Source organism: Suncus etruscus, chromosome 14, assembly GCF_024139225.1.
Source record: "Suncus etruscus isolate mSunEtr1 chromosome 14, mSunEtr1.pri.cur, whole genome shotgun sequence".
In the NCBI taxonomy this organism is placed as follows: domain Eukaryota; kingdom Metazoa; phylum Chordata; class Mammalia; order Eulipotyphla; family Soricidae; genus Suncus; species Suncus etruscus.
This window is the reverse complement of record NC_064861.1, coordinates 80,408,226-80,429,612: the sequence shown is the minus strand read 5'-3', so window position 1 is coordinate 80,429,612 and position 21,387 is coordinate 80,408,226. Positions and strand designations below refer to the sequence as shown.

Below are 21,387 nucleotides of genomic sequence, written 5' to 3'. Positions count from 1 at the left end.
CGACATCTTTCTTCTGCTCTGTAGCTTCCAGACAGGGCCCTGGGCCCTGGCTGATGTATTGGCCACAGGGATAGGAAGGGGCCCTGCAGGGCCCTGAAGATACCAAAGGGCTCCAGCTTACTGCCTCAGCGTCCATTTTGTGCCTGCTCTCCGCACAGGTGTGGTTCCAGGACCAGTGGACAAGATGTCGTCGTGGGAAGAAGGCCCAGAGTGGAGTCAACGCCACCTTGGTGGGTGCCTGACGCTCAGCACCCAGAACCAGTGGCCTTGCAGCTGTGTCCGGGGCCCAGACGAAGTTTTAGGCCCCTGTACTCGGTCCTACATCCCTTACATTACAATGTGCATCGGGAACTGTGCTCCTGCCTCCCCTGTGTGCTCCGGGAACCCCACTTCCACAACCATCCCCGATACCTCCGATTGGACACGGAGAGCATGGACTTGGGCAAACTTTCCCAGTGCCTGCTCACTGCCATTCTTCCTGTTGCCACGGATCGCCGAGATCGCAGGCCCTGGCCCCGCTATTCCTGCCCAGCTATCTACCTCCCAGGAGAGCTAACTTGGACCTTGGACCCCGCACTTCCCACCCCTGCCAGAGCCCAGCTGTGCCCACTCCAGGATTATCTCGTAAGGGCTTGCGTATCCAGGCCAGCAGGCTGCTATGAGGCTGTGACCGATTCATCCTGTGACCCCACTTGCCAAAGGAGCTGGTTCCAGGGAGTGTGGGAGCCTGGAGAGAGCATCCTGGCGGATCCCACAGTCTACAACCTGGAAGCCCTGCAGGAGACGCCTGCTCCCTAACGACTCTCGGGAACTCCGGACAGATCTGCTCCTTGCAGCCCCCAGGTTGGCAGCCCCTACCTTGTGCATCGCCTGCTCTCCTGGCGCCAGGCTCCTCATCTACAGGCGCTGGAGCAGTGCCCCTGGTGCACAGACGACTCAAGACTCCCCGGCCAGGCCAGACTCAGCCTTGCAAGGAAAACAAAGCCCGGCCTGGACATCAGGGACTCCACAGATCCGTTGCTTGGCCTGCAAGCGCCCCATGCAACTGGGTTGCATCGGGCTTCCAGGAGGGACCTGACCGTGTCTGATTCTCAGCAGCGCAGACATGGACATCTTCAAGGAGCAGAAACGTCCAGTCCTTCTCTTGTTTTTCTCTGCGAACTCACAATTACCCCAACAGCCCCATCGTCACCGCCCTAGACTCACGTCTGTGGGTTGTTCTGCCACTGGGGCTTTTGGGGCTGCAGGCTGGACCCGAATGCCTCTCCGCCTTCCTGGATTAATTTGCCAGTTTTGCCACGGTGACACATGCAAAGATGGAAGATGGAGGATGGGATGGTCTTTATGAATCCTCCTGGGCCCCAGGACCACTGGCCAGCCCTTGACTCCATCCCTGACATGTGTGTTGTCTTTTACCTCAGTGCTTCTCCAACAATGTTGTCACACCCAAACAGGAATAAAATGGGCACGTAGCTGCACCGCAGAAGCCTCCTTTGTGGTTCATCCCCCTCCCTTCCCTGTGTGCATTTGCCATGACTTATCCAAGAAGAAGGGGCACATTAAATTTGAGGCTTATGGGGCCGGGAAGGTGGCGCTAGAGGTAAGGTGTCTGCCTTGCAAGCGCTAGCATAGGACGGACCTCGGTTCAATCCCCCGGTGTCCCATATGGTCCCCCCAGGCCAGGGGCGATTTCTGAGCGCATAGCCAGGAGTAACCCCTGAGCGTCAAACGGGTGTGGCCCAAAAACCAAAAAAAAAAAATTTTTTTTTTGAGGCTTATAAAGCAGCTCTCAGTCAGGCCACAAACAGTTCCAGAGGGAAAAGAGAGAAGATAGGGGGCAGGGGGCATGAAAGGAAGGGGATTTTGAACACATGTGCCAGGTCACTCTTCCCTGGTACCCGCCAGCACATCCTCCAGTCCTGCTGGGACTTAGAGCATCCCAGGGAGACGTCAGAGGCAGCTCCAAAGAGAGGAACAGACACAAGCAGGGCCACAAAATGGGCCACCCTGTATGTGAGATCTGGGGAGAGAACCTTGGAAGAGAGGGCACAGAGGTGATTTAAGCCACAGAGAAGGAGAGAAGGAAAACTTGGGAGGGGGTGTGGGAGAACTATGGTTCATCTATCAGCATCTAGCAGGAAAATCTGCTCCAGTGGACAATATTTGGGAGTTACAGTGGGACCCATGTTGCAGTTTGCGCTGAGACCTCAGTTTTTCTTCTTGTGGAGTTAGGAATGTAGAACCTGGTTCTATGAGCCCCTCTGTTTTCTGAAAGACCTGGGCGATCCGGAGACTGAGAAAAACCCTATACAGAAACTGCTGGGCAAAAAGAGAGATAGTAGGAAGGAGTTTAGGTGGCTCTCACACATTTCTGTCACTGTCCAGCCCTTGACAGGCTTCACATCTTCTGCCGTGGGTAGGGTCTTTTCCTGCACATGGCCAACCTAGGTTTGTTCCCTGGCCTCCCATAGGATTCCCCCAAGCACAACCAGGAGCAGCCTTGGGAGCAGGGCCAGAAGTAAATCCTAAACACCTCCAAAAGTGGCCTAAACACAAAAAAACAAAAATGATGATTGTTCATCGGATTACTAAATTTTTGTCAGTGAATGATTGAGGGTAAAAAGACTTGTGGTTGGGGCCGGAGAGATAGCATGGAGGTAAGGCATTTGCCTTTCATGCAGAAGGTCATTGGTTTGAATCCCGGCATCCCACATGGTCCCCCGAGCCTGCCAGGAGCAATTTCTGAGTGTAGAGCCAGGAGTAACCCCTGAGCGCTGCCGGGTGTGACCCAAAAAAAAAAATACAAACTAAAATAAAATAAATAAGACTTGTGGTCATGTCTAAAAGAAAAAGGGAGGGATGTTTGCCATAGAGTAGGTGGGGTGAGGTCTAGAGAGAAACTGAGGACATTGGTGGTGGAAATGTGCACTGATTGAGGGATGGATGTTGGAAATTTGTGTGTGTGTGTGTGTGTGTGTGTGTGTGTGTGTGTGTGTGTGGTTTTTGGGTCACACCCGGAAGTGCTCAAGGGTTATTCCTGGCTCCAGGCTCAGAAATTGCTCCTGGCAGTCACGGGGGATCATATGGGACGCCGGGATTCGAACCGATGACCTCCTGCATGAAAGGCAAACGCCTTACCTCCATGCTATCTCTCCAGCCCCGGATGTTAGAAATTTTATGACTGAAATTCAATCATGAACAACTCTGTAACTGTATCTCACTAAGATTTTATTTTAAAAAATATATAAATTAAAACGCTTTTTAAAAAGATTTTTATATTTTTTTAAATATAAATTAAGGGAGCCGGAGAGATAGCATGGACGTAAGGCATTTGCCTTGCATGCAGAAAGACTGTGGTTCAAGTCCCGGCATCTCATATGGTCCCCTGAGCCTGCTAGGAGTGATCTGAGTACAGAGCCAGGAGTAAGCCCCAAGCATCTCACACACACACACACACACACACACACATACACACACACACACACACACACACACGTGTGTCAGTGTTCTAGCTGCATTTAGCCTAAAGAAATCTGATCCCCTGAGCCTAGTGCTGACTGGCTATGAAGTTCTGATGGAGTCTCCAGGCAGAGTCCACCATCTCTCTTCCTCCCAACCAGAGACATGAAGTACAGGCATATTGCTGCTGTCCACACCACTCTAGTCTCCTCCTGCTCCCAAGAAGCAGTCACTCAGTTTCTCACTCCTCACTCACCCCCAGACACCGCTAAGCTTTCAAAAATATACTCAATATAGCTTCTTTCACTTAGCTTGATGTACCCATGTACATCAAAAAAAATTTTTTTGTTTGTTTTTTTGGGCCATACCCATTTGATGCTCAGGGTTTACTCCTGGCTATGCGCTCAGAAATTGCTCCTGGCTTCAGGGAACCATATGGGATGCCTGGGGATCGAACCACAGTCCGTCCTAGGCTAACACTTGCAAAGCAAACGCTTTACCTCTAGCGCCACCACTCTGGCTCCTGCCCTGAAATTTTTTTATATAGCATCTATTCATGCACAGACTTTTCGTATTTGAGCTAATGTGAACTCCCCTGACATGACCTGAAGTAAGAAATCACACCCAAGGACCCCATTTTCTTGTTTTTGTTTTAGGTCACAACCAGGTTTATTCATGGCTCTGCACTCAAAACTCGTTCCTGGTAGACTCAGGGGACCATACGGGATGCCAGGAATCGAACCGGGGTCTGTCCAGGGTTGGTTGCATGTAAAACAAAAGCCCTACTGCTGTGCTATCACTCCAGCCCTGGGTGTGCTGTTTATACCCTCAGGTAGTTTTGTTGTTGTTGTTGTTGTTTTGGGGGAGTATGGGTTTTGGGTCACAGCGGACAGTGCTTAGGGATTACTCCTGGCTCTTTGCTCAGAAATCACTCTTGGCAGGTACAGGGGACCATATGGCATGCTGAGATTCAAATCCGTCCTGTGTTGGTTGTGTGCCAGGCAAACACCTTACCGCTATGCTATCGCTCTGGCCCCACCCTCAGGTAGTATTGCTGGATGAGGGTTACTCTAGGTTTCGCTTTGAGAAATCACCCTACTGCTTGGAGCACAATCTACAGGCACCCTTCATGCCCTTCAAACAGAGCAGGGTCCTCATTTTCAGTCATGCCTGACGTGATCCCAGTGCTATAGACCCATCCTAGCACATGTGAAAACTTACTCAGGTTCTGAGCTACATCCCTAGTGCACGGGATATTAGGGCATCCAGCATCTTTTTGTTTGTTTGTTTTTTGTGTTTTGGGCCAGACCCAACTCAGGGGTCAACTCAGGGGTTACTCCTGGCTTTGCACTCAGAAATCGCTCCTGGCTTGGGGGATCATATGGGACACCAGAGATCAAGCCCAGGTCAATCCTGGGTCAACCATGTGCAAGGCAAATGCTCTACTGCTGTGCTATCGCTCCAGCCCCTACATTCAGCATCTTTTTTTTTTTTTTACATTCAGCATCTTTCTAGAAACTTCATGACCACAGTTTGAGATATGCCTAGTCACCATTGTGCTTTTTTTTTTTTTTAATGTTTATCCACACCTAGCAGTACTCAGGAGTTATTCCTGGCTCAACACTCAGGAATCACTCCTGGCTGGCACAGGAGACCATATGAGATGCTGGGAATCAAACCTGGGTCAGCCACATGCAAGGTAAATGACCTAGCCACTGTGCCTTTGCTCCAGCTGCCAAATATTTTTCAGGGGGGGGATTAATTTAGGAACATAGTTTTGAATGTTGTTTTTAGGCCAAACCAGAGATGATCAGAGGTTGCTCCCGGGTTCTGCGTTCAAAGATCACTCCTGGAAGTGCTCAGGGCAACATATGAGATGCTGAGATTTGAACCCGGGTCTATCACATCCTCACTGTACTTTTACTCTAGATCCTAGGGATGTCTTTTGAAACAATTTCTGAAGTTCAGTTGGAAAGTTCTCTTCCCAAATGACACTAAACTGTTGGGCATCATACCCTAGCCTTGAAACTGCTGCTCAGAGTCACCAAGCAAGAGGGTGAATACAGCCCCCCGGGGAGAGGCATTCATGCAAACTTATAGAGGTGTAGAGGTTCTCCCCAACTCCAGCCCCCCACACCCATGCTCTCCCTCTCTGTCTCTTTCTCCCAAACACAAAATTTCGCTCAGTAAATTGAACTGAACAGGGTGGTGCCCAGATCAAGCCTGGAGAAACAGGTGGTCTGTAGAAACCAGCTTTATCTCATCCGTGTTTATGCCGTGTTCAAAGTTTACAGAGCACCAGAGTTTTTCCCCAGGATTGTCCTGGGATGGGGAAGCTATCAGTCATCGACTTGACACCCAAGGAAATGAGGCTCCCAAGGGGCTTCCAGAGCAACTCTAGAAGATCAAGACTTTGCAGCCTGCTCAGCTGGTCTTCCTGCAGAACCCTGCCTGGTGTCTGGGACCAGCCCTCCTGGGAGGAGGCAGCAAGTGAGCAAATCCCTACAGAAATGCCTGAGGAGGCCCAGAGCACAAGGCAGGGCTTTGGTTTTGCATGCATGGAACCCAGGTTCAGTCCCTGGACTATGTGTACCCCCTGAGAATTGCAGGGAACCCTAGAGACTGTTGAGCAGGTGTCTCTGAGTCCCCAACACTACTAGACCCCAGTATTCCCCATCCTCTGGCCTGAGCATAAATCATCGGACTTAGTTGGCTAATTGTTGCTGGAAGTGGGCCCCTGAGCTTAGCCTGGGAACCCCCCCCCCAAAGTAAATGAAAAATGAAGTAGAAGCAGCACACTGTCCCTCTACAATAACTAGGGTTCCGGAAGGTTAGGGAGAGCCAAGTCCTGCCTGGATATTATCACTGACGCTGAGGACTCCAGTGTGGTCTAAGAGTGGAGCCAGGAGGCTGAAGGATGAGGCGCTGTACTATGTATGTCCCTGGAGGCCACTGGTTCAGGTTGATGCTACATGTGCCTATTCTGGTGCATAGCATGAATCTCTCCTACAGATAAGTTGTTGCCCAAACCCCTGATCACAGCTCCATCTCAGAGAGGGAGGAATCCCCTGGAATGTGTATGAGGGGTTGCTTTCTAATACCTTGATATGGGCTGGAGGTCACAGGGAGGACTAGCTGACTGTGGCTGCCCTCCTGAAGCTGCCTAACATAGGAAGGAGAAAGGAGATGGTGGCTGGATAGCCCAAGTCCATGGTGGCGCCACACCATGGTGACTCTGGGAAGTGCAGGACTAAACACTGTCCAGGAAGGGACACATGACAAGGGCCTGTGCACCCAGCTCCTTTGCTTGGGAACCCCACAACTGTCTCCCCGAGGTGGTGGTGATGAATCCCTGAGCATCTTGATGTTCCATCAGACACTGGGGCCCACAGTTATTCTGTTAAATAAATAAGGAAGTCAATGAAGAAGGGCCAGAAAGACTGCACAGTGGGGAGGACACTTGCCTTGCATGCAGACAACCTGGCTTCACTCCTTAGCACAGGGGTCTCAAATTCGCAGCCCGCGGGCCATTTGCGGCCCTCCATACAACATTTTGTGGCCCACAGCCGGCCTTCAAATATCATTATTCGCGATTATTTGCTTACCGAATAATCGCAATAAAAATCGCATTAGTGGGCCCGGAGAGATAACACAGCGGTGTTTGCCTTGCAAGCAGCCTATCCAGAACCAAAGGTGGTTGGTTCGAATCCCGGTGTCCCATATGGTCCTCCATGTCTGCCAGGAGCTATTTCTGAGCAGACAGCCAGGAGTAACCCCTGAGCAATGCCAGGTGTGGCCCAAAAATAACAAAAAAAAAAAGAAAAAATCGCATTAGTAAGAAAAAAATCGCATTAAACATTCGCATACCCCAAGCAGTTCCGTTCGGGGTATGCAAATGTTTAATGCGATTTTTTGCGATGTTTTTTCTTACTAATGCGATTTTTTATTGCAAATATTCAGTAAGCGAATAATCGCAAATACTTTGCGCCTAGCGCAGACGTCATTTCTGCTGCTCCTCCCCGCTGTCCCTTGCATTATCGGAGGCCTAAGGGAGAGGAGAGAAGTTTATTACAGAATTAGATTTTGTCATACCTTCATCATGACTTCATCAAAGCCTGCAGTGAAGAGAAAGATTGATGACGAGCACAGACAATTTCAGGAAAAGTGGGAGACGCAGTATTTCTTTGTTGAGCACAGGGGCATCCCCACATGTCTTATTTGCTCAGAGAAAGTCGCAGTGCACAAAGAATACAACTTGAAACGCCATTATTCAACTAAACATGCTGAGGAATGTGCAAAATATCAAGTAAATGAGAGAGCCAAGCGGGTTGCCAGTCTTAAAGCATGTCTAATGAGGCAACAAGATTTCTTCAAGAAAGCAACCAAAGAGAATGTTGCATCAGTCGAAGCTAGTTACATGGTTAGTGAGATGATTGCTAAGGCAGGGAAACCATTCACAGAAGGAGAGTTTGTTAAAAAAAATGCATGTTACAGGCTGCAAGTATTATCTGTCTGGAAAAGAAAGGTCAGTTTAGCAAAATCAGCCTTTCTGCCAACACTGTGGCAGAGTGCATTTCTGACATGTCAAGTGACATTTATCATCAACTGTGTGAAAAAGCCAAATGTTTTGATGCATACTCAGTTGCTCTTGACAAGGGCACAGATATAACAGACACTGCACAGCTCAGAATTTATGTCCGTGGTGTTGATTGCAATTTTTAATTGACAGAGGAGATGCTCAAAATAATTCCAATGCATGGCCAGACCACTGCTAATGAGATATTTCAGCATCTGTGTGATGCCATTGAGAATGCAAGTTTGCCATGGAAGAGGTTTGTTGGAATAATAACCGATGGAGTGCCATCGATAACAGGGAGGAAAAATGGACTGAGTGGCACTTGTTCAAAAAAAAACTTGAAAAGGAGGGTGTAGAGAAGGCCATTGCTCTTCACTGCATTATCCATCAGCAGGCCCTTTGCAGTAAATGCCTGCTGTGTGACAATGTGATGTCTGTTGTTGTGAAATGCATCAACCAAATTAGATCCAGAGGCTTAAAGCACAGGAGGTTCTGTGCTTTTTTAGAGGAAATAGAGTCACAATATGGAGATGTACTCTATTTCACTGAGGTACATTGGCTCCAGAAAAGATTTTTTGAGTTGAGAGAAGTGAAAGCCTTCATGGAGAAAAATGGGAATGCTGTTTCTGAGTTGAGTGATCACAAATGGCTCATGGACTTAGCTTTTCTTGTTGACATCACACATAAGCTGAATGTATTAAACAAGATGTTACAAGGCTTGGGGCAGCTTATCAGTGCTGCCTATGACAACGTGAGAGCATTCTCCACAAAACTTGTGTTATAGAAATCCCAGCTCTCTCAGACAAACCTTTGCCATTTCCCAGCATGCAAGGAACTTGTGGATGCAGGCATACCATTCAGTGGTGAGAAATATGTTGATGCTATTTTTAAGCTAGAGAAGGAATTTGATCACAGATTTGCAGACTTCAAAAAGCACAAAGCCACTTTCCAAATTTTTGTGGACTCCTTTTCCTTTGATGTACAAGATGTTCCTCCTGTGCTTCAAATGGACCTCATTGACCTGCAGTGCAACTCTGATCTCAAAGCCAAGTTCAGGGAGATTAGTGGAAAAGCAGACATGCATGGGCAATTTTTGAGAGAATTGCCCCCCAGCTTCCCTGAGCTTTCCCGAATGTTCAAGCGCACCATGTGCCTTTTTGGAAGCACATATTTGTCTGAAAAGTTATTCTCCACTTTGAACTTCAATAAGTCAAAGTACAGGTCTAGACTTAATGATGATCATCTTCAAGCCCTATTGAGGGTCTCAACTGCTTTCTCTCTAAAGCCAAATGTGGTTCAGATTTGTGAGAAGAAGCTCTGTCAAGTCTCTGGCAGCAAGGAATAGGCAAAAGATGCCATGTTCAGAAGAACTGTTCATGATCTTCACTCAATGGTCTATTCATGTTCAGAAAAAATAATTAAAACTGTTAATAATGACGTTTGAGGACTTTTTTTTGTGAAATCCCTTATGTGGCCCTTCCTCACCCCGACTTTGCCTCCTGTGGCCCCCAGGTAAATTGAGTTTGAGACCCCTGCCTTAGCATCTCATATAGTTCCCCAAGCAACACCAGGTGTGATTCCTGAGTGCAGAGCCAACAGTGTGCCTTCAACCTTGCCAAAACAAACAAAAAACATCCCATATGGTTCCCTGAGCCCTTCCAGGAGTGATCTCTGAGCACAGAGCCAGGAGTAAACTTAGAACACTACCACATGTGTCCCACAACCTGAAGCAAAAATAGGGGGTGGAAAGCCAGTTGTTCAGGGACCCTGAACAACAACCTGGGGTCAGGTACCAGGAGCTCAGGGCTGTGGGCATTATGTGAGAAGTCTCCTGTGGGCTGATGCCATGTGGTATAAAGCCATCTCTGGGTACAGTGTATGGAAATGGGGTTCAGGCTTGGCCGATACAGCTTCCAGCAATGCACACTATTTAGGTAGGCTTTTGACTGTCTTGGGTGGGGCCTTCAGACCCAGAACACTTCATCCCAGTCCAACACATAATCAGCAGAAGAGATGTAGGGACCCCAAATCATAAAGTCATAGGACCTCAACTGAAGGGAGTCAGTGGGCATGGAGAAGCCCTGGTGTTCACACATAGAGCAGCCCCAGGAACCAAGGACTCCTAAGAGAGGGAGACTTCTAAGAGAGGAAGGGAAGACACAGAACTCAGACTATCCAGAACCTGGAAGCTGCCCAGTGCCACCCTGGATCCTTGTCACCCAGAATGTGGCATCAGAAGAGGCCATGTGGGAAGCTGGAGAAAGTGCAGAGGTGAGGAAGGACAGTCCTGTGATGGAAAACACACATCATGTAGGTGTCACTGTGTGTGAAATTGATCAGAGATGGAATCAGATGAAAGGCCAGAGTGTGTGCAGAGGAGGAGAGAGAGTCATAAAACACAGGGGTAATAGCATACTAGGTGAAGCCATGCCAGAAAGACATGAGCCCCTATCACTTTGCTATCTTGCTTAGACTGTCAATATTGACTTAGGACTAATCTAACGTGAATAAATAAACCATGGTGGCTGCAAGTGCTGGTTCTGGTTGGCAAGAGCACAAAACAGGACTTGCAGAGCTGAGGGTGGGGCAGAGGGTGACAGCTGACAGATGGAAATCAGAGAAAGCCTTCGAGGGGGACGATTCCAAAGGACACTGCCCCCATCCTGCCTTCCCAACCCACAGAGCCTGCCTCCAGCAGACAAGTGACTCCTCCCATCCCAGGAGCTCTGCACCCCACCTGATCCAAGTAAAGCCCATTACAGGGAGGGGCACAAACTGCAGGGGTGGGAGCTGCACCCATAAAGGCAAGCACAGCCCTGCAGAAGCACCTCAGCAGGAGAAGGGAGTCTGGGGTTCTTCAGCAGGGACTCTGAGCTCCAATATCAGTGGGAGAGAGGAGGGTATCTGTGCATCAGGTTCAACATGATCCGGGTGCAGTGCCAAACATGGCATCTCAGGTGTGGTGTGGGTCAGAGGAAGGAGGGTTATGTATAGGTGTGAAGGGACGGGAGCCCCCGAAGTTTCAAAAGCCCCAGAAAACTGCATCCTTTTGATGTATGGAGGAAGGTGTGAGGGAGGAAGGAGAGAACAGACCTGCTGGTGACCCTGTGTGTCCTGTCCCCTTAGCTGACCTTGTTCCTCTGCTCCTGCCTGCTTTTCCGCTCCCTGGCCACCGGGGGCGCAGGTGAGTCTGGGCAGGTTAGCTTAGGTTCCAATCCTGCAAGGGGAACCAACCTGATGCATAGAAAAGTGACAAGAACATGAGCCTGGCTTGGGGGTCACTCTGGTTTCGAGGATTCAGAATGGTCAGGGAGTATGGGGTCCTTCCCGATTGTGTGTTTCTGAGGGGCTGAGAGTTCAGCAATGAGGGATGTGGGGGGACCAGATCACTTCCCATCACTGCTACTCCTGGAGCCTCAGTTCAGAGCCAGGGCATCTTGGGGTCAGGACAGGTCCAGGGAGACCCCTTGACACCATCCTCACAGAGTGAAATCCTCAAGATTTAGGGGACAAACTGTTCAGTCAGTGGTGCCTGCTATAGATGGGGTCACACAGCCCAAGAGAACGGAAACCCAGTCTCAGAGCAAGTGCAGGTGACAGACAGGACTGGGAGCTGTGGAGGACAGAGTGTCTCACCCTTGGAGGAGAATAACTCTGTTTTCACAGCAGGAGCCCCGTCTCTGGAGATGCCTGAGATCAGCCAGGGCTGTGCCTCATTCCTCAGCAACCTGCCTCGGAGCTGCAGAGAAATCCAAAAAGATCACCCAAGCTCAGCGGGTATGTATGAGCCCAACCCAGTCCTGTGACTCTCTGGGCCAGGAGACCCCATGGATGTGGGGAGAGCCAGGCAGCCCATCTGCTCTTGCTCAGCCGAACTGGGAGGGGTTCATGGGTAAATGACACTTTGGGGCACCCCCAGTGATAGCGAACATACCCCTATGCATTTGGGGACTCAGTCACTGGAATCAATGACTTTCAGGGTCATTGAACCAGGAGACACCAGTGACATCTGCTCTGCATGGTCTTTGCAACAGGAGTGGGAATGGGGGTGAGGGACCTGTGTCCACTCAGAGTTGACCCCAGGAGCTCATTAGAGAGACAAGGTGCCACCAGCCATGCTGGGTCTTCCCAGCTTGCATATTCTGGATCTAGTGACAGAGGTCTGAGCTGGGGCATCTGGGTTTGTTCCTTGCAGATGGGCTATATCTGCTCCGCACAGAGAATGGGGTCATCTACCAGACCTTCTGTGACATGACCACGAACGGCGGCGGCTGGACCCTGGTGGCCAGTGTGCACGAAAATCACCTGGCCGGAAAGTGCACAGTGGGGGACCGCTGGTCCAGCCAGCAGGGAAACCGAGTTGATAACCCGTCTGGGGACAATAACTGGGCCAATTACAACACCTTTGGGTCTGCTGAGGCGGCTACCAGTGATGACTACAAGGTGGGCACCACTGGCCTGATCTGTGCCATGGCGCAGTGGGTTGGCTGAGCTCCTGGAAGTCAAGGTAGGCCCAGGGTGGAGCAGTGTGAACAGCAGGACCTCAGGTGCTCCTCCCCTCATTCCTCCTGGGTCATGCTTGATTTTCTGGTTCCTTGAGACTATGGAAGCAGGCATGGCATGGTGCTATCAAGCTCTGGGATGTCTTGCAGAACCCTGGCTACTACAACATCCAGGCTGAGGACCTTGGCATCTGGCATGTACCTAATCTGACTCCGATGGACTCCTGGAGAAACAGCTCGCTGCTGCGGTATTACACCTTCTCTCACTTCTTCCGGAGACTCGGGAAAAATCTCTTTGGCCTCTACCAGGTATTCAAGCTGCAGAGTGGAGGCACCTGCGGAGCCATAAGAGTCCTCAATGGGGTGAAAAGCAGCTGGTCTCTGTCTGGGCCACTCCAGGCATGACGTGGGTCTGTACCCTGGGTCGCTGTGACCTCCCTGCAGCTCTCTCAGGAGATTTGAGCCAGGCCAAGGGAGCCTTGGAGTGGGGAGGAAAAAGGCTGAGCCCCACCTCAGGACCCACCTCTCCAGATCCGAACTCAGGGTGGATGCTGCACTCACGCACCCTCCATTGGCTCTTGCAGAAATACCCTGTGCAGTATGGCCTTGGCACTTGTTGGAATGACAACGGTCCTGTCATTCCTGTGGACTATGACTATGGAGATGCCAAAAAAAACTGCCGCTTACTACTCCCCCTGGGGTCAACGTGAGTATTTTCAAACCAATTCAAGCATAGACCCATTGCGCAGGGGCAAGCAGAGCAGAACATCAATGTGGTCATTTCTTTTTTTGTTTTTGTTTTTGTTTTTGGGCCACACCCAGTAACACTCAGGGGTTACTCCTGGCTATGCGCTCAGAAGTTGCTCCTGGCTTGGGGGACCATATGGGACACCGGGGGATCGAACCGTGTCCGTCCAAGGCTAGCGCAGGCAAGGCAGGCACCTTACCTTTAGCGCCACTGCCCGGCCCCAATGTGGTCATTTCTTCTCTGAGTTTGCTCTGCCTTCTGTCCCTTCTTTATCATGCGTATTTTATGGAATTAGGTTGTTGATAAAAATTTAAAATAGGGGCCGGAGAGATAGCATAGAGGTAAGGCGTTTGCCTTGAGTACAGAAGGTCAGTGGTTCGAATCCCAGCATCCCATATGGTCCCCCGAACTTGCCAGGAGCGATTTCTGAGCATAGAGCCAGGAGTAACCCCTGAGCGCTGCCAGGTGTGACCCAAAATCAAAAAATATATACATATATATATACATATATATATATATATATATATATATACACATAGAGAGAGATAGCACAGTGGTAGGGCATTTGCCTTGCATGCAGTCTAACAGTGGTTTGAATCCCGGCATCCCATATGGGCTCCCAAGCCTGCCAGGAGCGATTTCTGAGTGCAGAGCCAGGATTAACACCTGAGTGCCTCTGGGTGTGACCCAAAAACCAAATAAATATATAAACTATATAAAGATCCACATGTTGAGTGAGTCCTCTCCCGGCATAGCCCCTCTATCCCCTAGTAGAGTTGTTGCCCACAGCCAGCCTTCAAATATGTGATTTTTATTCGGCAAGCGAATAATTGCGAATACTGCGATACTTGAAGGCCGGCCGTAGGCCACAAAATGTTGTACGGAGGGCTGCAACAACTTGTGGGCAGCAAGTTTGAGACCCCTGACTGTCAGACAGGTCTGAAGAAGCAGGGTAATGGTGGAGAAAAAATTCACAAGTAGTTAAGATATACACTGGAGTCAGCAGCTCTCTATTCCATATCCCTGTCCACCATATGATTTTCCTCACATAAACTTTTTCTGCTAAGCTTTCTGCTGCCCCTCTCTCTCTCTCTGCCTTTTGCTGCTATTTCTTTTGCCTCCCCTCCAGCCAGATATTTTTTTAATTATTTTTATTTAAACACCGTGATTACAAATATAATTGTAGTTGTATGATTACAGTCATGTAAAGAACACCCCCCTTCACCAGTGCAGGATTCCCACCACCAATTTCCCAGATCTACCTACTCCCCACCCCACCCACACCTGTACTCGAGACAGGCTTTCTTTTTCCCTCATTCATTCCCATTGTTATGATAGTTTTCAGTGTAGTTATTTCTCTAACTGCACTTATCACTCTATGTGGTGAGCTTCATGTCTTTAGCTGCACCTACATGGGAAGATGGGGGGAAGTAAGGGTTGGGACTCAGCCAGACATTTTTATTCTTTATTTAAAATAGCCTGCCCCATCTCAGTGTGGGCAGTTCTGATCATCCAGGTGGGATTAACATCTCAAAAGAAATCGTAGGTAAAATAGTGTTGAGAATGGGGCCAGAGAGATAGCAATGGAGGTAAGGCATTTGCCTTTCATGCAGAATCCTGGCATCCCATATGGTCCCCCATGCCTGCCAGGGGCGATTTCTGAGCATAGAGCCAGGAGTAACCCCTGAGTGATGCTGGGTGTGACCTAAAAACCAAAAAAAAATTTAAAAAATGGTGTTGAGGTAAGGATTACATTAGGTTAATAGGATCTTCATAGCAGAAGAGAATCCAGGCTTATTTGGTAGGAGGAGCTAAAAATTATGCTCACATTGTAGGGCCAGTGTCTCTGTAGACTCAGGCAGACAAGTATCACCATGGGCCCAATTGTCCCCTGTCCCAGATAGAGAGATCTCTGTAAGCCATATCACATCAGGGGACACCCTCACAAGCCTGCAGCTGCACAGGGACACCCTAACTTCTAATTAGGGTATCTGTTGAATTTATCAAAGACTTCTATTTTCATCTGTTCACATTCCTTGAGTATTTTTTCCATTGTCTGATCATTTGCTTTAAAGTTCTTTTCCAATCTCTTCTGCAGTATGGAGTAGTTCTGCATCTGTACACCTCATCTTTCAGCTCAAATCCAGGCAAATGCCTAACCCATGTACTATAACTCTAGCTTCAATTTTAAAACCTTTTAAACTTATTCTTTTTTTTTTTTTTTTTTTTTTTTTTTTTTTTTTTTTTGGTTTTTGGGCCACACCCGGCAGTGCTCAGGGGTTACTCCTGGCTGTCTGTTCAGAAATAGCTCCTGGCAGGCACAGGGGACCATATGGGACACCGGGATTCGAACCAACCACCTTTGGTCCTGGATCGGCTGCTTGCAAGGCAAACGCCGCTGTGCTATCTCTCCGGGCCCATTAAACTTATTCTTAAAAAATGTTTTTGTTTTGGTGACTTGGGCCACAATCGGCAGTGCTCAGGAGTTACTCCTGGCTTTGAGCTCAGAAATCACCCCTGGCAGGTCCGAGGGACCTTATGGGATGCCGGGGATCAAATCCAGGTTAGCCTGGATTTTTTTCAATTATTTTTCTGTCATGCCCCTAGGAAGAAGAAAATATTTTTTGCACCCCCACGCGACTGTAAATATTGTCTTTATTAGAAAAAAAACTTTAACCTGCAAAACAAAAATCTATAAAATAATTTGAGCTGATTCTTAAATCAGAGGTGATGTCTGGATTGCTACAATGAGCACGTTTAGCAATGTATAGCTTTTCGAAGCAGGGTTTGAAACAGGACACAGCAACTCTCAGCTCCAGAGACATAAACACGGGGCTTAGCTTGTTATGACAGTGTTTGCTGAGGTCAAACATGCCCCCCCTTTACAAAGCCTTGCCCCCCCGGGGGGGGGGGGAACGCACCCCACTACTTGAGAAGCACTGGCCTCGTACAAGGCAAACACTCCCTACTGTACAATGAGCCCTACCCTGAAAACTTGAAACTTAATTTTTCCCTGTTCTTCTTTCCAGAGGAGTTTCAGGCCGGGTTCATCCAGTTCCGGGTGTTCAATAACGAGAAAGCAGCCAATGCTCTGTGTGCCGGGATGAGAGTCACGGGGTGTAACACAGAATTTGTGAGTCTGGGAGGAGGGGAAAAAAGCCTGTGCAGGTAGACTGTGTGTCTGTGCCTGTGTCTGTGTGTATACCCGTGTGTTTAGATGTGTGTGAGGTTCTTTTTCCTAAACGCTTCCTCAATGGCTCCTGTTTGTCCCACTATTCATGAGTGGGACCTTCACACACCATGCAAGACTCCCCAAAACACACAAAACAAGAGCTCACACCGCACCAGGATGGTCCTCTGAAAGCTCAGATGAGGAACAGAAATGTCAGTGCATAAAGGGATATGTTGGGGATGCAGCAAGTGGTGAGAAGGGATGTGGATCAGGTCCAAGTGACAAATGGGTCACTCTAGGACATGAGCAATGGTGGGGACATCAGATAGTTCTGGAAGACCAGCTGCTATCTGAAAGTGACAAGGTATGTTAAGGAAAGCGCAGGGCAGGGACATGAACACAGGGCTCCCTTGCTTTTGCTAGGATGGATTCCAGAACTGTGTGTTCTCAGGACCCGGGGGTGTGGGATAAAGGTCCCTGCAGGGGCTTCAACCCGAAGCATGCAGACACCGTGGTCACAGGAGGAGGCTGAGAGCTCCTGAAATCTGGGAGGGGAGTCTCAACAGGGGAGATATAGCTAGTGCCCTTGAGAGCAGTATTTAGGGGCTGGCCTGGGAAGGGAGGAGAGGTGAAAGAGGACTCTGAGGGGAAGTGAAGGAGGCAGGAAGAAGTCTGGAAGAGCCTGACTTCAGAGGTCCTTGAGGAAGAGAGTTTTAATGGGGGGAGGGAGGGACATGGTAGGACATGTTAGGACATGGTAGCACAATTGGTAAGGTGTTTACTTAGAATGTGACAGACCTGGTTTCCATCTTCAGCATCCCATACGGTCCCCTGAGCCTACTAGGGTAATTTTTGAACTCAGAGCCAGGAGTAATCCCTGAGTGCTGCCTGATGTGCCCCCCAAAAAACAACAACAACTATAGAATGTGGCTGGGAGGTGCAAGCACACTGGACCGCTATTTGGCAGCAAAAGCTCACTGGGCCCTTCTGCTTCCAGCACTGCATCGGAGGAGGTGGCTACTTCCCAGAAAGCGACCCCTGGCAGTGTGGGGACTTCTCTGGCTTTGACTGGCATGGATACGGGACTCACACTGGGTATAGCAGCAGCCGAGAGATCATAGAGGCAGCCGTGCTTCTGTTCTACCGATGAGCTGGAGAAGCAGTGCCTGAGCCACATCCTGAGACAGTTCAACCCAGGTTCAACTCAGCACCCCATATGATCCCTTTGGCCAGTCCAGGAGTGATCCCTGAGTGCAGTCAAAAATCAGCCCTGAGTATTGCCAAGTGAGCCCCAAAACAAAACAAAAACTATATTGCACAAATTTGTGTTTCTGGATTTCTTTGCCTTCTTACATTTAACAAAACCCTTAAGGGATACATTTAAATGACATCATTCTGGTGATTTTTTTCTCTGTCATTCTGAGTTGGAATCACATCTCTGGGATCCCAAAACACTCTAATATGGGCTCCTCTTGTTAGAGTTCAAGGGGGAGGGGCTGGAGTGGTGGCACAAGTTGTGGTAGGGCATTTGCCTTGCGTGTGGCTAACCTAGCATGAACCATAGTTTGATCCACTGACATCCTAAATGGTTTCCCAAGCCAGGAGTGATTTCTGAGCACATAGCCAGGAATAACCCCTGAGCATTACCAAATGTGGCCCAAGAAAGAAAAAAACTTCCCAATTTAAAAAAAAAAAAAAAAGTTCAGGGGAGGGGGAAAGATTTTGTTCTTATTCACCCCTCTTGCCATGTCACAGCACAGCACTGGACAGAGGAAGAGGACAGAGCCCTGGATGGAAAAGCAAAGTCTGTCCTTGAAGTGCTACTGAGCCCAGTCAGTATAGCTGGGCTGAGATCCGCCCCTCCACCTCAGTATCCTTCGCCAAGATGATGAGATCAGCTTCACCTGCCATATGATTTTGGCCACCTCTAATGGAGAGATTGGAGGCAGCAATCAGGAGGTGGAATCCCCCTAGAGTCTAAGCACTGAATCCAGACGAGGTGCAACCTAGGAAAGAGAACCTAGCTGGCTAGAGGTGGCCTGAGCATGGGGACTGCAATGGTGACCTCTTAAGGACAGGGCAAAGATAGAACCAAGAACCGAGGGAACCCCCACATATGCCCAAACTTACATGAGGATCGATGCTGCCCATGCTGATATCCTAACACTTTACATGGACTTCAGACTTAAAGTTGTGGCTGGTGGAGAAGAGATAGTATAGGTAGGGCATTTGCCTTGCATTCAGCTGACCCAGGTTTGGTCCCTGACATCCTATATATGGTCCCAAAAAATAGATTTCTGCAGCTCGGAGCCTACCCTTTCTGTAATTCCTGAGCAGAGCCAGGTGTTACCCCTGAGTATCAATGGTTGTAGCCCAAAACATAGAAACAAAAAAATAAGAATGGGATAAATACAAAGAATGATATGAGTTTTTTCTTTTGGTATTGGGGAGGTTGGGTCACACTTGGCAGCGCTCAGGGGTTACTCCTGTCTCTGCACTCAGAAATTGCTCCTGGCAGGTACGGGGACTATATGGGATCCCGGGATTCAAACCACCTTCTGCACTGGATGGGCTACATGCAAGGCAGATGCCCTACCGCTGTGCTATCTTTCTGGCCCCAATATGTGGGTTTTTTAAATGACATTGTCAATAAGTGGGCTCTTGGGGCCTTCGGGGACCCAAAATCAAGATTCTTTCCATTTCTTTTTGTTTTCATTTTTGTTTTTGGGGGGCCACATCCAGTGATGCTCAGGGGTTACTCCTGGCTATGCACTCAGAAATCGCTCCTGGCTTGGAGCACCATTTGGAATCTAGGGGATTGAACTGCGGTCCATCCTAGGCTAGCGCTGGCAAGTCAGACACCTAACCGCTCCACACCACTGCTCTAGCCCCAAGAGTCTTTCCATTTCTTATCCACGTATTAAAGATTTTATCATATCTCTCAAACACTTTAATAAGCTTGTTTTTGTTTAAAATCCCTAAGTCATACACACTAGACAGGATATAGTCACATAGTCTAGGCGGGACATTCTGTCTAACTTCCTCAGAGGGATCCACCTGAGGCCAGACCCTTCAGTCACTTTTAGCAGGAACCAGCAGTTTTATCCCTCTCACTGATCCTTAGCAGGCACAATGATAGGGAAAAAGGAGACAGGCAGAATGAGAATAGGAAAAAGAATTCTTGGTACAAATTTCACCAGCGTGGGCCAAGGGGTGCCTGGAAGACTGATGGCTGAACCATCAGATGACAGGACCTCAGAAGAGCATCATCTCTGCATCCCAACAGCTTCACTGCCCACTGGCTCTCAACTCGAAGAAAAATGCTCATCCCCTCCTTTGTTAAAAATGTGGAAAGGGGGACCCGGAGAGATAGTACAGCGGCGTTTGCCTTGCAAGCTGCCGATCCAGGACCAAAGGTGGTTGGTTCGAATCCCGGTGTCCCATATGGTCCCCTGTGCCTACCAGGAGCTATTTCTGAGCAGATACCAGGAGTAACCCCTGAGCACTGCCGGGTGTGGCCCAAAAACCAAAAAAAAAAAAATGTGGAAAGGGGGGCCCAGAGAGATAGCACAGCGGCGTTTGCCTTGCAAGCAGCCGATCCAGGACCAAAGGTGGTTGGTTCGAATCCCAGTGTCCCATATGGTCCCCCGTGCCTGCCAGGAGCTATTTCTGAGCAGACAGCCAGGAGTAACCCCTGAGTACTGCTGGGTGTGGCTCAAAAACCAAAAAAAAAAAATGTGGAAAAGGGGGCCGGAGAGATAGCATGGAGGTAGGGCATTTGCCTTGCGTGCAGAAGGATGGTGGTTTGAATCCCAGCATCCCATATGGCCCCCCAAGCCTGCCAGGAGTGATTTCTGAGCGTAGAGCCAGGAGTAACCCGAGTGATGCTGGGTGTGACCCCCCCAAAAAAATGTGGAAAGTCGGGGCTGGAGCAATAGCATATCTCTAAAGCATTTTGCCTGTCATGTGGCCAACACAGGACGAACCCCGGTTCAAATTCCGGCATCCCATAAGGTTCCCCCAAACCTGCCAGGAGCGATTTCTGAGTGCAGAGCCAGGAGTAACCCCTGAGCGCCTCTGGGTGTGACCCCCCTAAAAAAGGGAGGGCAGAAAAAAGAAAGTTTCCTGCTTTCTCTGGGCTCCTATTTCAGGAGACCACTTACATAACTGGAATAACTGGGAGCTTCCCTGCCTTCCTTTCCTTCCCTGAAATAAGACCTTTCCATGGGAGCTGAAATGATAGTACTTCAGGTAGGGCAATTTGCCTTCCATGTGGCCAACCCTGATTCAATCCCCAGCATCCCATTGGTCCTCTGAGCCTGCCAGGAGTAATTTCTAGGCTCAGAGCCAAGAGTATGAGTGCTGCTGGGTAGAGTCTCAAAACAAACAGAATCTTTCCTGAATTCAGCAAAAATAAAATGCCATGGTGGTGCTTGAGCTTGAGGGCAAGGCTACTGCCCTGACCCAAGGGATGCTGAACAAACTCTCTGGAAACCCAGGATGGGGATCCCAAGGAACCCAACTCTTTGGCAGACCCAACATGCCCTGGTTGGTACCTGACAGCCTTAGGCAAGATTCTTCTTCTGAGAGTGCATCGGTGGGGGCACCTTATGCCAGGAGAGACCATTATCAGGTCATATACCGACCAGGAGCCACCTAGAAAAACGGTCTTCGACTACTGTCCACAGCCCTGCTAGTTATAGGAAGGTTGAAGTGGGGTTGGCCTTGCACGTAGCTGAACCAAGTCTCATCCCCAACACTCCATATGCTTCCCCAAACCCCCCTACGAGTGACCCCTGAATGAAGAACCAAGAGTAACCCCTGAGCATAACCAAGTGCAGCATTTAATAAACGTAAAGAAAGGCTGAAAACCTCTGGAACCCATCTGCGTGCGCCCCCTGATGGCTTCAGAGAAGAGCAGAGTCCTGCA

At 49.2% G+C, this 21,387-nt stretch overlaps 1 pseudogene; it reads left to right on the top strand.

The window, feature by feature from the left end:
• Nucleotides 1–1,105: 1,105 nt before the first annotated feature.
• On the top strand, nt 1,106–17,655 carry LOC126028475 (intelectin-1a-like; annotated as a pseudogene).
• Nucleotides 17,656–21,387: the final 3,732 nt, after the last annotated feature.